Source organism: Microtus oregoni, unplaced genomic scaffold, assembly GCF_018167655.1.
Source record: "Microtus oregoni isolate MIOR12 unplaced genomic scaffold, Mior012 000010F_ref0000083, whole genome shotgun sequence".
Lineage (NCBI taxonomy): Eukaryota > Metazoa > Chordata > Mammalia > Rodentia > Cricetidae > Microtus > Microtus oregoni.
In genome coordinates, this window is record NW_024543069.1 from 11,826,898 (window position 1) to 11,839,289 (window position 12,392).

Sequence of the window (12,392 nt, forward strand, 5' to 3'; positions counted from 1 at the left end):
ACCACAAGGAAGGCCATGGGATAATGACGTGAGCTATGGGCATCGCTGACAAGTTAGAAAGCAAACGACCATCTTGTGACAAAGGCAAGAGCATGGACAGACAGCCATGTCTGGAGTCCTAGCCACTGTCTTTGCTATTGTACTTGGGGGACCTGTTCGCCCAGCTCTCTTGCCAGCTTAGAGAGAGATCGCTTTTACTTTTAGTTAACGGTTGAAGGATGAACTTGAATGCATTCCCAGTTGCAGTGATTCAGCACCCTTCTGTAGGTGGCTTCCTGCTGAGTACTTGTAGAGTTCAGTCACAAAGATACCGCTTTGACCTTCAATGCTATCTTCTAAAAATAAGAGTTAAACGCCAATAGAGAGAGGAGAAGTTAATAAAGGATTTAAAGGATTATTACAGAATGCCAGCCTGGGATATCACTTCAAAGCAACCACTGTCTCTGAACAATCACAGGTAGTCAATACAGGGTACAAAAAGCATACTCATACAGATTTTTTGTTTATTTGTTTGTTTTAAAGCTACAGAATATGGCGGGGAAGAAAGCCACATCTGCCTGCCTGCTGCTGCTCTATGCTTGGCAGAGCTTTTTTTTTTTTTTAAGAGAGACCAGATATGAATATACGCTTGTTGATTTTTTATTTATTTATTTATTATGAATACAATATTCTGTTTGTGTGTATGCTAGCAGACCAGAAGAGGGCACCAGGCCCCATTACAGATGGTTGTGAGCCACCATGTGGTTGCTGGGAATTGAACTCAGGACCTTTGGAAGAGCAGGCAATGGCCTTAACCTCTGAGCCATCTCTCCAGCCCCTCGCTTGTTGATTTTTCCAAAGTAAAGTTTACTTTGATAAATAAATGCACAGTTTGGTCTCTACATTATTGAGCTCTACATTTTTCTCTCTTCCCTCCCTATCTCTCCCCTCCCCTTCAACTCTCTCCCTTGGTCCCCTGGCTCCCAATTTATTCAGGAGATCTTATCTTTTTCTACTTCCCATTTAGATTAGATCCACTTACATCTCTCTTAGAGTCCTCTTTGATGTCTAGGTTCTCTGGGATTGTGATTTGTAGGCTGGTTTTCTTTGGTTTATGTTTAAAAACCACTTATGAATGAGTATATATTATATATAGTATATATTATATTTGTCTTTCTGTGTCTGGGTTACACCACTCAATATGATGTTTTCTAGATCCATCCATTTGCCTGCAAATTTCAAGATGTCCTTGGTTTTTTGTTTGTTTGTTTGTTTGTTTTTACTTTGCCATCAGCCCGGACTGGAAACACTGCATGCTTTCCCTTTGCTTCCGCTATTCAGAGATTTCAATGGTATGCTTAGAATTTAAAACAAGATTCCAGAGGTTTAAGATTCCAAAGGGCTAGTGTTTGTCTTTCATGGGACCAAGACCCATAAGCTGTTCTTTCCTCAATATTGACCAAGGCTATAAATTAATACCCAAACCTGTTCTACCTACTTATATAACAACAACAACAACAAACCTACAATATGAAAAATGCCAAGAAACCACTTTTAATATAACATTGTTGATTAGTCTACATTACATGTAAAAAAAAATCACTAACATTTTTTTTTACTTGCTCCTTTTCTGCCACTAACTAATTAGGGTCCTGTAACTCGTGCGCTCCCAGAGAACAGAGTCAGCTTGTTTGTGAATGCCAGGTGGTTGGTACAGGGATCAGCAGGTGCCCACTACCGAGAGCGTGATTCAGCTCCCCAAAGTCTGTACAAGAAAGCTCAGCTCGTGTATCGGGCCCCTCTGCATGAACAGCTTCCAATTATGGACCTAAGAGTAACCTCCATTCACATGACAGATTCATTAAAAGTTAACCAGGCATTGGTGCATAGATAAAAGGAGTTGAGGGGCAAAATAAATAACTGATAAAAAAAAAATCACAACAGATGAGGTGACATGCATTCCAGAGTTCGTAAGAAAATCCTGTTATCTTTGAAAATTTAAAAAAATCTTAGCCTACTGTATGCCAGCTGTTGAATTAGATAAGGAAAAACTAAACCAATGAGACAAAAATTGAAAATTGTGAACACACACACACACAAAATGCCACAGCTCCCAGCAAAAAGGGAATAAAAGATAGCTGATCCTGCAGCCAAGTTTGAGTGACTATGGCCTGAAAAAGCACAGATTTAGGTCACCCCACTTCCTTGTCTTCCAAAGAGGAAGTGGTTTTGTAATATTAGAACAAAGAAAGTCATAAATCAAAGCAATTTGAAAACACACTGGTGAGGACATCAGAAGAGTGGGTTCAGTCAGGCAGATGAGCCTCAGACATTACCTGATCAGATTCTTAGTCCTTAAATTGGTGGAGAATATGGTTTGAACCTAATACATTATGGGGGTTTTAATCTGTTTATGCGGATGTTAGGTCTGACTTAGAGATGGCCAAAAAATGGCTATTTGGTAGGCTGAATATCACTCAAGATACAGCAACTGGGCTCTGAAATGGCAACACTCCAACCTCTTCACAGTTGCGAATGCTGTAGCCGGCCCATTAGCCTCTGTGCACACTGCTTCTTTCCAAGAATATTTTTCTCTCATAAAATATAAAAACCATCTGAATTTATGCACAAATAAATTAGATGTTTGGCAAGAGAGCAACTAAGAAACAACCAAAATACTGAACAAGTATTGAACCAATATCACAAATTTTGATCGGAGCTGGTGAAAAACCAGCAGGGTTCTGAGGAGGAAGCAACAGAAAGCTGGAGATGGGCAGAGCACAGGGTGAAGGTAGCCAGCGCAGCTCTTGTGACTGAGACGCAGAGCCAGGCACCCATCTGGGAGGACAGTGAGACTTAGCAGATGGCAGCAGACAGAGAAGTGGGGGCTGGTGGGTCAGAGCAGGCACAGTACACAGCCTTTGCACAGAGGAGCTGGGTGGAGGCGGTGGTTGAGTCAGAACAGCGGATGGTCTGGTATGATGGTGTACAGATAAAGCTAGGAAGTTGAGGCAGTTTGCTGATGCCATGACTCCATTAAATATTACCCCCTGTGGTGGTTTGACAGAAAAGGGTCCCCAGAGGAATGGCACTATTAGGAGGTGTGGCCTTGTGGGAGAAAGTGTGTCACTGTAGGGGCAGGCTTTGAGGTCTCTTTTGCTCAAGCATCCCTCAGTGTTACCATCAGTTGACTTCCTGTTGCCTGCAAGGTGTAGGACTCTCAGCTCCAGCACCACATCTGCCTGCCCACCGCCATGCTCCTCATCATGACGACAATGGACTGGACCTCTGAAACTGTAAGCCAGCCACCCCAACTAAATGTTTTCCTTATAAGTGTTGTCGTGGTCATGGTGTCTCCTCATGGCAATAAAACCCTGACTAATCCGTGTGTGTGTGTGTGTGTGTGTGTGTGTGTGTGTGTAATTATAGACACACAGATAGATCAGCAAGGCACTGTGTCACAGGCCTGTAATCCCAGCAGGGACTGTGGAGACAGCTCAGTAGTTATATATGACAAACATTCATGCAGGAAAAAGATCCATACATATAAAATAATTTTTAAAAAATTTAAAGAGGAGCCGGGCGGTGGTGGTGCACGCCTTTAATCCCAGCACTCGGGAGGCAGAGGCAGGCAGATCTCTGTGAGTTCGAGACCAGCCTGGTCTACAGAGCTAGTTCCAGGACAGGCTCCAAATCCACAGAGAAACCCTGTCTCGAAAAACCAAAAAAAAAAAAAAAATTTAAAGAGAAGGAAGCAGGAGGATTGAGGGTCTGAAGAAAACCGAGGATGCAAAGCAAGAATCTTATTATTGCAAACTCAAATTGTAAATAAAATTTTGAGATTTTTGTCTTTAATTATAAAATATCCTAAGACACAAACGAAATGTAAAATTTCTAGTCAACCCAAAGGAAAGTTCTTCTTCATTCTGGGACATTACTTTCTAAACCTGGCTATGAAAAGAGGATAAGATCTTTTCTAAAGATTGAAGGAGGGGAGGAATCAGACTTTTCTTCCCTACTTTTTTAGTTTTTAAAGCTTTGTCTGGTTGGAAGAGGAAATGCCGATTTTCCAGCATGAAATGGAATCATTGTCTAGACACTTTGCATTATCAAACTGACTAACATATCAATAGCATGATTGCTCCAGCACTTAAGGCGTTCTGACCTTAGAGCCCATGAGACAGTTCAGATCTGACGACTTGCGGTTCATCCCTGCAGACCGCAGCAAAGAAGACAACCAACCCCAACAAATTGTCCCTAGCCGCTGCACAAGTGGGCGCATGTGCACTCGAGCAAGGGAACGTAAGAGGAATATTTTTAATTATGTTCGCACTCTATGGAGAGTTTAACAGGCCGGGAGATCGAATTTCAGGGCTGGGCCTCCCTTCGACTCCTTCCCGCTTTATTGGGCAGATAGCGGAAGCCTCAGCTGTGGGTCAGCTCACAGGCAAGCAGGGCCGCCCACTCTCTAAATCTCATCATTGCCCAGAAATAACAAGAAAACAGGAAGCAGCCTCTCACCTTATTGCAATGACAGAACTTATTTCCAGAGCTTTCTTGCGAGCCTTTGTATGCAATCCAGACGTCTCCCGTTGACAACAGTCCCCCTTCTAATCCCTTTGATGGGAATTCAATATTCAAATTGCTTGTTTCAACATTACTTTCTGTGTCTTGCTAGTGAAAAGTGCTGACTGAGGTGACACTTTGACCCAGGAATCTGAAGGAGCATCAGCGTAGACTAAAAAACATAGGACCAGACATATGCCCCCCACCCACCCACCACGCGTGCGCACGCGCAGGCGCGCACTCAGTCTGGAACTCCCAACCGCAGCTGAGGCAGGTAGATTTCCCAGAGCCCGTGATCCTGGTGGTTAAGGATTCAGCCGTTGGAAAGAGCTACCTGTCCCATAGTGCTCACACATCCCATGCATCCATGCTCGAATTGTTTAAACTCTGAGTAAGAGGCCTGGGGCAGGAGAGGAATGGGCAAGGTGGGGAGAGGGGCAGGCAAGAGAAGAAGGTGGGGAAACACAAGAAAGAAGAGTGCAGAAAAGAGAAAGGCACCCTTTCTTTTTCATCTGTGTCCAAAATGGGAAGGTCTAGTGAGTTTCAAAAGACAAGCATCCCAACAGATTCAGCTGAGAGTTCTAACTGGTATTTATTAGGGAATCCAGAATTGTGCACCACCTCACTCTGTAACCCTGAATTGAAAAGAGGGAGTCAGCTTTATGGGCAGAAAAGGACTGAAGAAAAGAAAAGCAGAACTAAGAACAGAAAGCAGAGAGACTGTCTGAAGGTAATTTTCCTTAAAGGGCAACACAGAAACGACTTCTCTGCTCGGCCAGGTCAGGAGAGCTGGACCCATTCCAATTGGTCGCTGGGAATTTTGGGTTTGGTCTTTCACTCTCACCCCTAAAGTGGCCTGTTTTAAAGTTCCTTTTGATTAATGGCACCTGGCAGAAGCGATTCCATACTGGTTTGGTTGGTCTGCAGGTATCTTCAGAGGGAGCTTGGCCCAAAACAGTAACTTCCCACAAACTTATTAACCTAAACAGACTTCAGCTCTCTGATCTCATCTCCCCAGGAACACCCCTGACCACATGGATTTCTCCCGAACAAAAGCCATAACTGAATGTCTTACTTCCTTGTTCGTATTAATACTTCAATTCCTTTTGTTAAAATAATTCACGTTCCCAAAAAATTTCAATAAATCTGAATAAGCAGACAGCTGATGCCTCCACTCTCGAGGGGCTTCTAGTAAGTTTCCCCCCACCTCACTATCTTCAAGAGGCTCAACAACTCAACACCCTCAGGTGCAAAAAGGGGTCTGTTTGTGGGGTATCTCATTTCAGATACTCTTCCAGTTTAAAGAATCTATATTATTTTAAATTACAGTGATTCTTAACTTTTAGTTTTCTGCAGTCAGTTTCCCTAGTTGTTGGCAGGACACTGGCCTTTCCCTGAAATGCTAGAGCATCTCATGACCCTATTGTTCTAGGGATGAAGAATGGTCACAGATGGCAACAGATAAACACACAAAATTCCAGTCCTAATATAGTAGTCAGGTGCAAGAAAACAGACGGCAGCTGGGAGTGGTATCTGGAGTGAGACCCCCCCCCCCCCCCCGTGACTCCTGTATCCTGCACGCTCCCAGTCCTTCTAACCTCTGCTGTTTTTGTCATTGCTTAGTCTGCTCCTGCATCACCCTCCAGGGTCGTTTGCTCTCTTTCCCTGGGGCCTTAGCTCCCCCAATCAACGAGCAGGACCCTGACAGACTAGGAGTTAAAGAGGGGTCTCTGAAAAGACAGGGAATCTTGTTGCTCCCAGACTGCGTCTTTTTCTGCAGCGAGTAACTTAAGGCAGAGGCTTATAACTGGCCTAAGTGCTGAGAATATGGAATTCCTAAGTGGTACACCTGAAGAGGCCTTTTTTTTTTTTTTTAATCAACCCCTTCCTGTGAGAGCTGGAGGGTGGGGAAGAGTATGGTGAAATGTTGTCTTCAGACCACCACGGCCATTGTAGTAGTGAGCGCACTGTAGCTGTGGCTACCTGCTCATAATCAGGACAATAAGATCAGCCAGCACCAGCTGGATTCGGTGTGGGAGGCAGGGAGAGAGAGAGAGAGAGAGAGAGAGAGAGAGAGAGAGAGAGAGAGAAATATAAAGGTGAGAAAGGGGTGTGCTGATAGATTATATGGGCAGGATGGGGGTAGATAGGCACAAGATGTGTGTGTGTGTGTGTGTGTGTGTGCATGTGTTTGCATTGTTGTCAAAGTTTTAAAAAGATGCACTTGGCTATTAAGAGCAAGGCTCACAAGCATTCACCTGGGGTTTCTGTATCAATAGACTCTGTGGTTCAAGTCCTAGAGCCTCAAACAGCAAGTGCCAAGAGATGGAGAAGAGAGAACTAAAGATTAAAGCATTAACAATGTCCTGTTTCCTAAGTAGGGCTGCGGAGACAACGGACGCGGGAGCACCCGGAAAAGCCCGTGCATGGATTCCAAAGAAAACACTACAAGAGCATTCGAGGATCGGGTGCCACCACAGTGCTTTGCAAAGAAGTCAAATTCTTCTTTATTCACGTTAGGGTTTCATAATAAGAAGCTGTTTATGACTACTATGTGTTGGCTATGGCTGAACTGACCATGGAGAAACTCGCATCTCTAAAAGGTAGTAAGAACGGTAAATGCCGTAGGGGAATGAAACCCTTTGTTAAGTATTTACTAGAGGTGATTTTGATGTCACAGAAGAGTAGAAAAGACTAAAAATTCTTCTTGTTGGTGTCTTCAGAGGCCACACACAGTAGCACAGGTCTAGCTGACTGGGTTAGCATGTAGCCTCCCCCCACTGCACTGAGTGGAAATGCTTACTTTCTGAACTCTAAGCTGCTGTGGAAGAGCTCTGCTCACAGAATGCCACAGCTGAGCTGGCAGAGACAGGACCTTTGTTAGAGCTGGTTTTGAAGAGGACATGTCTCATATCAGATGACCTTTCAAACTCACCTGTGAACATGCTCAATGCTCTCAAGCTAAAGAAAGTGTGTTGGCTAGTTTTATGTCAATTTGAGGCAAGCTAGAGCCATCTGAGGAGAGAGCCTCGGCTGAGAAAAGCGTCTCCATAAGACTGAACTATAGGCAAGCCTTTGGGGCACTTTCTTAATTCGTGATGGATGTGAGAGGGCCCACCCAACCCCTTGTGAGTGATACTACCCCTGAGTTGGTGGTCCTGGATGCTATATAAGCAGGCTAGCCAAGCCACGAGGAGCAAGCCATGAGCAGCAGCCCTCCATGGGCACTGCATCACCTCCTGCCTCCAGGCTCCTGCCCCTGCTTGAACTCCTGTACCCACACCCTCCGATGATTAAGACGATGAAGTGAAAGCGAAATCAACTCTTTCCTCCCTAAGTTGCTTTGGCCACGGTGTTTCATCAGAGCAACAGGAACCCTAACTAAAACAGGAAGTAAGCTCTCTCTCAGGATGCTTTGGTTCAGAAGGATTTGAGGCAGGAGCAGGAAGTAAGCAACTCCTCACCAGGACAGTGGAGTGGTTAGAGAATCTGCAAGGAACCTAAGAGATCAGGAAGAAAAAAATCAAAACTCACGAAACACAATTAGTGACTAGCCAGTCGCTGCTATTTTATTGCGCTCTGTTCACTACAAAGTATGGCCCCATTTTGACCTGTTCCGTTTTCTTATAAGGGTCTACTCTTTGTTTGTTTGTTTTTTAGAGGTTTTTGAAGGTGGTGGATATAAGACAGGATCTCACACTGTGTAACCTTGGTTACCACAGCACCTCTGTAACTGGGTCAGTCCTGCCCCCCCCCCCTTTAGCTCTGAAATATAACCCCACAACCAGACTACTGTATATTTTTATAACATATTAGTTCCTTGTCTATTGCTACGGTAAGGTATCATGACCAAGGCAATTTCTAAAGAAAGGTGTTTATTTGAGGCTTACATTTTCAGAGGGCGAGACCATAGCCATCATGGCAGGGAGCATGGCAGCAAGCAGGCATGGGGCTGAGAGCTCCCATTATCCCGAGAAACCACCCCAAGGCAGAAGGAGCTAAGTGAAAATGACTTGTGCTTCTGAAACCTCAAAGCCCATCCCCAGTGACACCTCCAACAAGGCTGCACCTCCAACCATCCTTCCCAAACGCCCTACCAACTGGGGGCCAACTGCTCAAATGTACTCAACCTAGAGTCTATGGAGGTCGTTCTTATTCAAACCACCACATAGCATATGACACCTTTTTTTTTTTTAAGATTTAAGACTTGATTAATAGGTGCTTGTGGTTTGTTGGCATTTTTGAAAATATCAAGTTGTAAATGTTTATTTCAAATTAAAAATGAAGTTCTTGAATCTCAATTTGACCAGCTATGGCACAATTTTAAAACATTTAAAGTTTTTTTTTTAACTTGTCATTATCGAAAGAGGCATCTTTAGGTAAAAATAACAAAATCATAAAATTCCCCATGCTGTATAGACAACGCAGCTAGTTCTTTCTATTGTATCTGGTCAGCAGGCAAAAGGCAAGGTCTTCTGCTTCAATCTTTGTTCATTTCTTATGACTGAAATTCTGTATTTCTTCTTGTTGGATGACCAGCTCAGATGGTGGTAGAGATGGATAAGTCGGCATTTCCACAGTTCTGCCCTGCTCAGCCTTGGTAGTAGATAGATTCTCAACTGGCGGATCAGCTGCATCTGTCTCTTTGCCATCTTATGGTTTCGGGTTCTCTGAGCATCTGCACTGGTAACTGAAGTTGGGGCAATACAGATGTGTTGAGGAGGATGCTGACATGGGAGTCTCTCTCTCGCTCTTTTTTTTTTTTTTTTGACTTTCCTTGTTCTCTTCATTGCAGTTCTCCCTAGGAGGAGGATCCCCTGCTGAGCCATTGACTGTCACCCCCATATATATTGTCTCTCTGGCCGGCCTTACTCTCTTGCACCCTGGTTGTCAGCACCCTTCATCACTTGCATAGGTGGGTTAAATACTACGGTTAATGCCTTTAGGGACTCCATAGTAAGGGTCCCTTCACCTGCCGTGGGCCAGTTCTGTAGCTAGGCCTGCCTTCAGACACACTCTCTGATACCTCATTCTTTCCTCTACTCTCACTACTCTGGTAATTTACTGGCAATTGCTTGGAGGACCCCTACTGCTTGGGTAGTGCTCACGATGGCTGCGGTCTGCTGCATTATTTACTGTCTTTTACTGGAATTCCACCAGAGCCTGTAACGTCTGCTGCCTCTGCACCCTCTTCTCCTTTGACATCAAACCCCATCTTGGTCTCTCTAACCACTATACCACAAAGATACTTCCTGATGTACAAATATGTCTTCCTTACCATTGCTGTTGATGAAGCTGACTCTGTGGCATCCCTTACATTGAACCATTTTAATGTTCCCCACTTTTTCTTTGCTATGACCTTCTTGTCTCTGCAGTGGGGTGGTGCTGGGTTACTGCATCTGTGAGGCTGCCCGGGTAGCCAGCGGCCTTGCTGCTGCCTTGGAGTGGGAGCCAGGCTTGGTGACACAGGAGCTGAGGACAGCAACAGAAAGGGGCGGGGGAGGGATGGGGAGCTTCAAAGGCTGGATCTGGACCTCACTGCTCATGGTTGTGGCACTGGTGACTAGGGCCTGCAGCAGCAACTCAGGGGGTCTCTGGGGTTTCTGGGTTGCATTCTCTGCTCTCACTACTGATTGAACCCAAGTATGACACTTTTTAAATTGAATATGTATAATGGTTTGGGGGCATGTGAGTATCCAGAGTGTGTGGATGTCAGAGGAGAACTTTTGGAGTCCTTCCTCTCTTTCCATCTTTATGTGGGTTTTAGGGATCACATTCAGGCTGTCAGACTTGTGCAATCAGTGCCTCTGTCCACTAAGTCATCTCACTGTCCCAATGTATCACATATTCTTGGGAGCAGTACTGCACTAACAGTTTTAAACATGCTTTTTGTCTGTACTGGTGGCTCCTGGTATACCCTTTTCTCACTGATATAAGAGACCCCACCTCAAACTCTTCTCTTTACTTGGGGGATGAAAATTAAATCTCCCAAACCATGAATATTTTTTTTTAAAAAAAATGTTTAAGGTGATGCTGAACACTCAGAAGTTCTGATAATTACAAGAGAAATGAATCTAAACCAAGGAGTCTGAGCAGATGGGAGAATTTAATGGGGAGGAACTTTTCCAGGGGGGCGGGTAGCAGCAGGATCACTGCACTGATAGCTATTAGGCAGACCTGGAACAAAAAGAGAAAGAGAGGAGCTGATGAGATGATGGCTCAGTGGTTAAGAGTACATAGCACTCTTGCAGAGGACCCAAGTGATGTTTTATTACCATTGGTAATAAAGAAGCTGTTCTGGCCAATGACTTAACAGAGTAAAGCCAGGCAGGCAGGAAATCTGAACAGAGATCTAGAGAGAGAATAGGCGGAACCAGAGAGATGCCATGTAGCTGCTGAAGGAGAAGGACATGCCAAAACCTTACCCAGTAGGCCACAGCCCTGTGGTGATACAGATTAATAGGTATGGGTTAATTTAAGATACAAGAGTTAGCCAGGAATATGCCTAAGCTATTGGCCAAGCAGTGTTGTAATTAGTATAGTTTCTGTGTGATTATACAGATTAATAGGCTTGGGTTAATTTAATTATAGAGTTGGATAAATGCATGTAGGCTTTGGAGAGAGAGGAAAAAAATATAGACAGTTATAAAAAGAAGTGAATAGTTTTAAAAAATATACAAAGTCTTTAAAGAGACAGTAAAAGAAATACAAAAGAGTATTAGACAGCCATAGGTTAAAGGAATAAAGAAAAAATAAGGCACATAAAGATGGAAAATACACAGAGTCTGTATTATGTGTATTAATGTGTTTTCTTTGTATTTTTTTTTTTTTACTGCAAAGAGACATTTGATTCTGGGGGCTGCTAAGTTAAACCAATATACATATTTTAAAGGTATCTTGACTTCAAAATTTGGGATTTGTTACTTTTAAGGATATGTTACTTTGGAAAAGAGGTTCTGCTTTTGTTTCCACAGAGGATGAGAACCTGTGGATTCCTTCCAGGCAAATGTGGCTCGATGGACAAGACCCCCTGAAAAGTCTCTGTGAACCCTAAAAATACTTTCTTTGGAAAAAAGGTGGGGGAGAGATATGATATAGAAATGAATACTTTGGGGGCTGGAAGGATGGCTCGGTGGTTAAGAGCACTGAATGCTCTTCCAGAGGACCCGGGTTCAATTCCCAGCACCCACATGGCAGCTCACAACTGTATGAAGATCCAGTTGCAGGGGATCTGACACCTTCACACCAATGCACATAAAAAAGTAAAGTTAAATAAGCCATAAAAAATAAAAAGAAATGAATACTTTGCATTGGTATGGATCTTGGTCTATTGATACAAATTTAGGGTCAAGTTTGTTATATGTATTTCTGTTCTTGTTTAAGGTAATATATTTAGACGGCTCATTTAAAAATGTAATGTGTAATTAAGAAATACAGATTAATAGTCATTTATAATAATCAAACTTGTAGTCATGTTAGGTTTTCTAGATATTCAGAATTATATTTCAGATGGATAGGGATTCTTCAAACCCTTCAAAGACTTACAGAATATGGCATTTAAAATGTTTGTAGAACTTATTCTTTCCATGACAGTGAGACACATCTGCTTCTGGCAGCACCAATTACTTCAGAGAGGTTGATAAGCATTAAAGAAACTCGTTATGGAATTTGCCTTCAATGTGACAAGGCTAGCCATTTGGGCAAGAAATTGTTCTTGCATGGACTGCCTTATGGTATGCTGTATAAACTGGACATGCAGAACCCACAGAAAAGTGACTGCTAAACATTGCAAAAGATGGAATGGTTCTTCAGAATTCCTGCTTCACAGAAGAAACTGCCAGATATTC

The 12,392-nt window shown here is 43.4% G+C and overlaps 1 protein-coding gene across 2 annotated transcripts in view; it reads right to left on the reverse strand.

Annotated features, from left to right (window-relative positions):
* Nucleotides 1-236: 236 nt before the first annotated feature.
* Nucleotides 237-12,392, reverse strand: part of Nmd3 (NMD3 ribosome export adaptor) — an 81,962-nt gene continuing 69,806 nt past the window's right edge. Inside the window, exon 17 of one of the 2 annotated variants that reach the window (XM_041659119.1) lies at nt 237-335. The gene's annotated coding sequence lies outside the window, so the exon portion shown is untranslated. Of the gene's footprint in view, nt 336-10,599; nt 10,723-12,392 lie in introns of those variants that run through there. The other variant, XM_041659118.1, reaches the window with a different exon arrangement.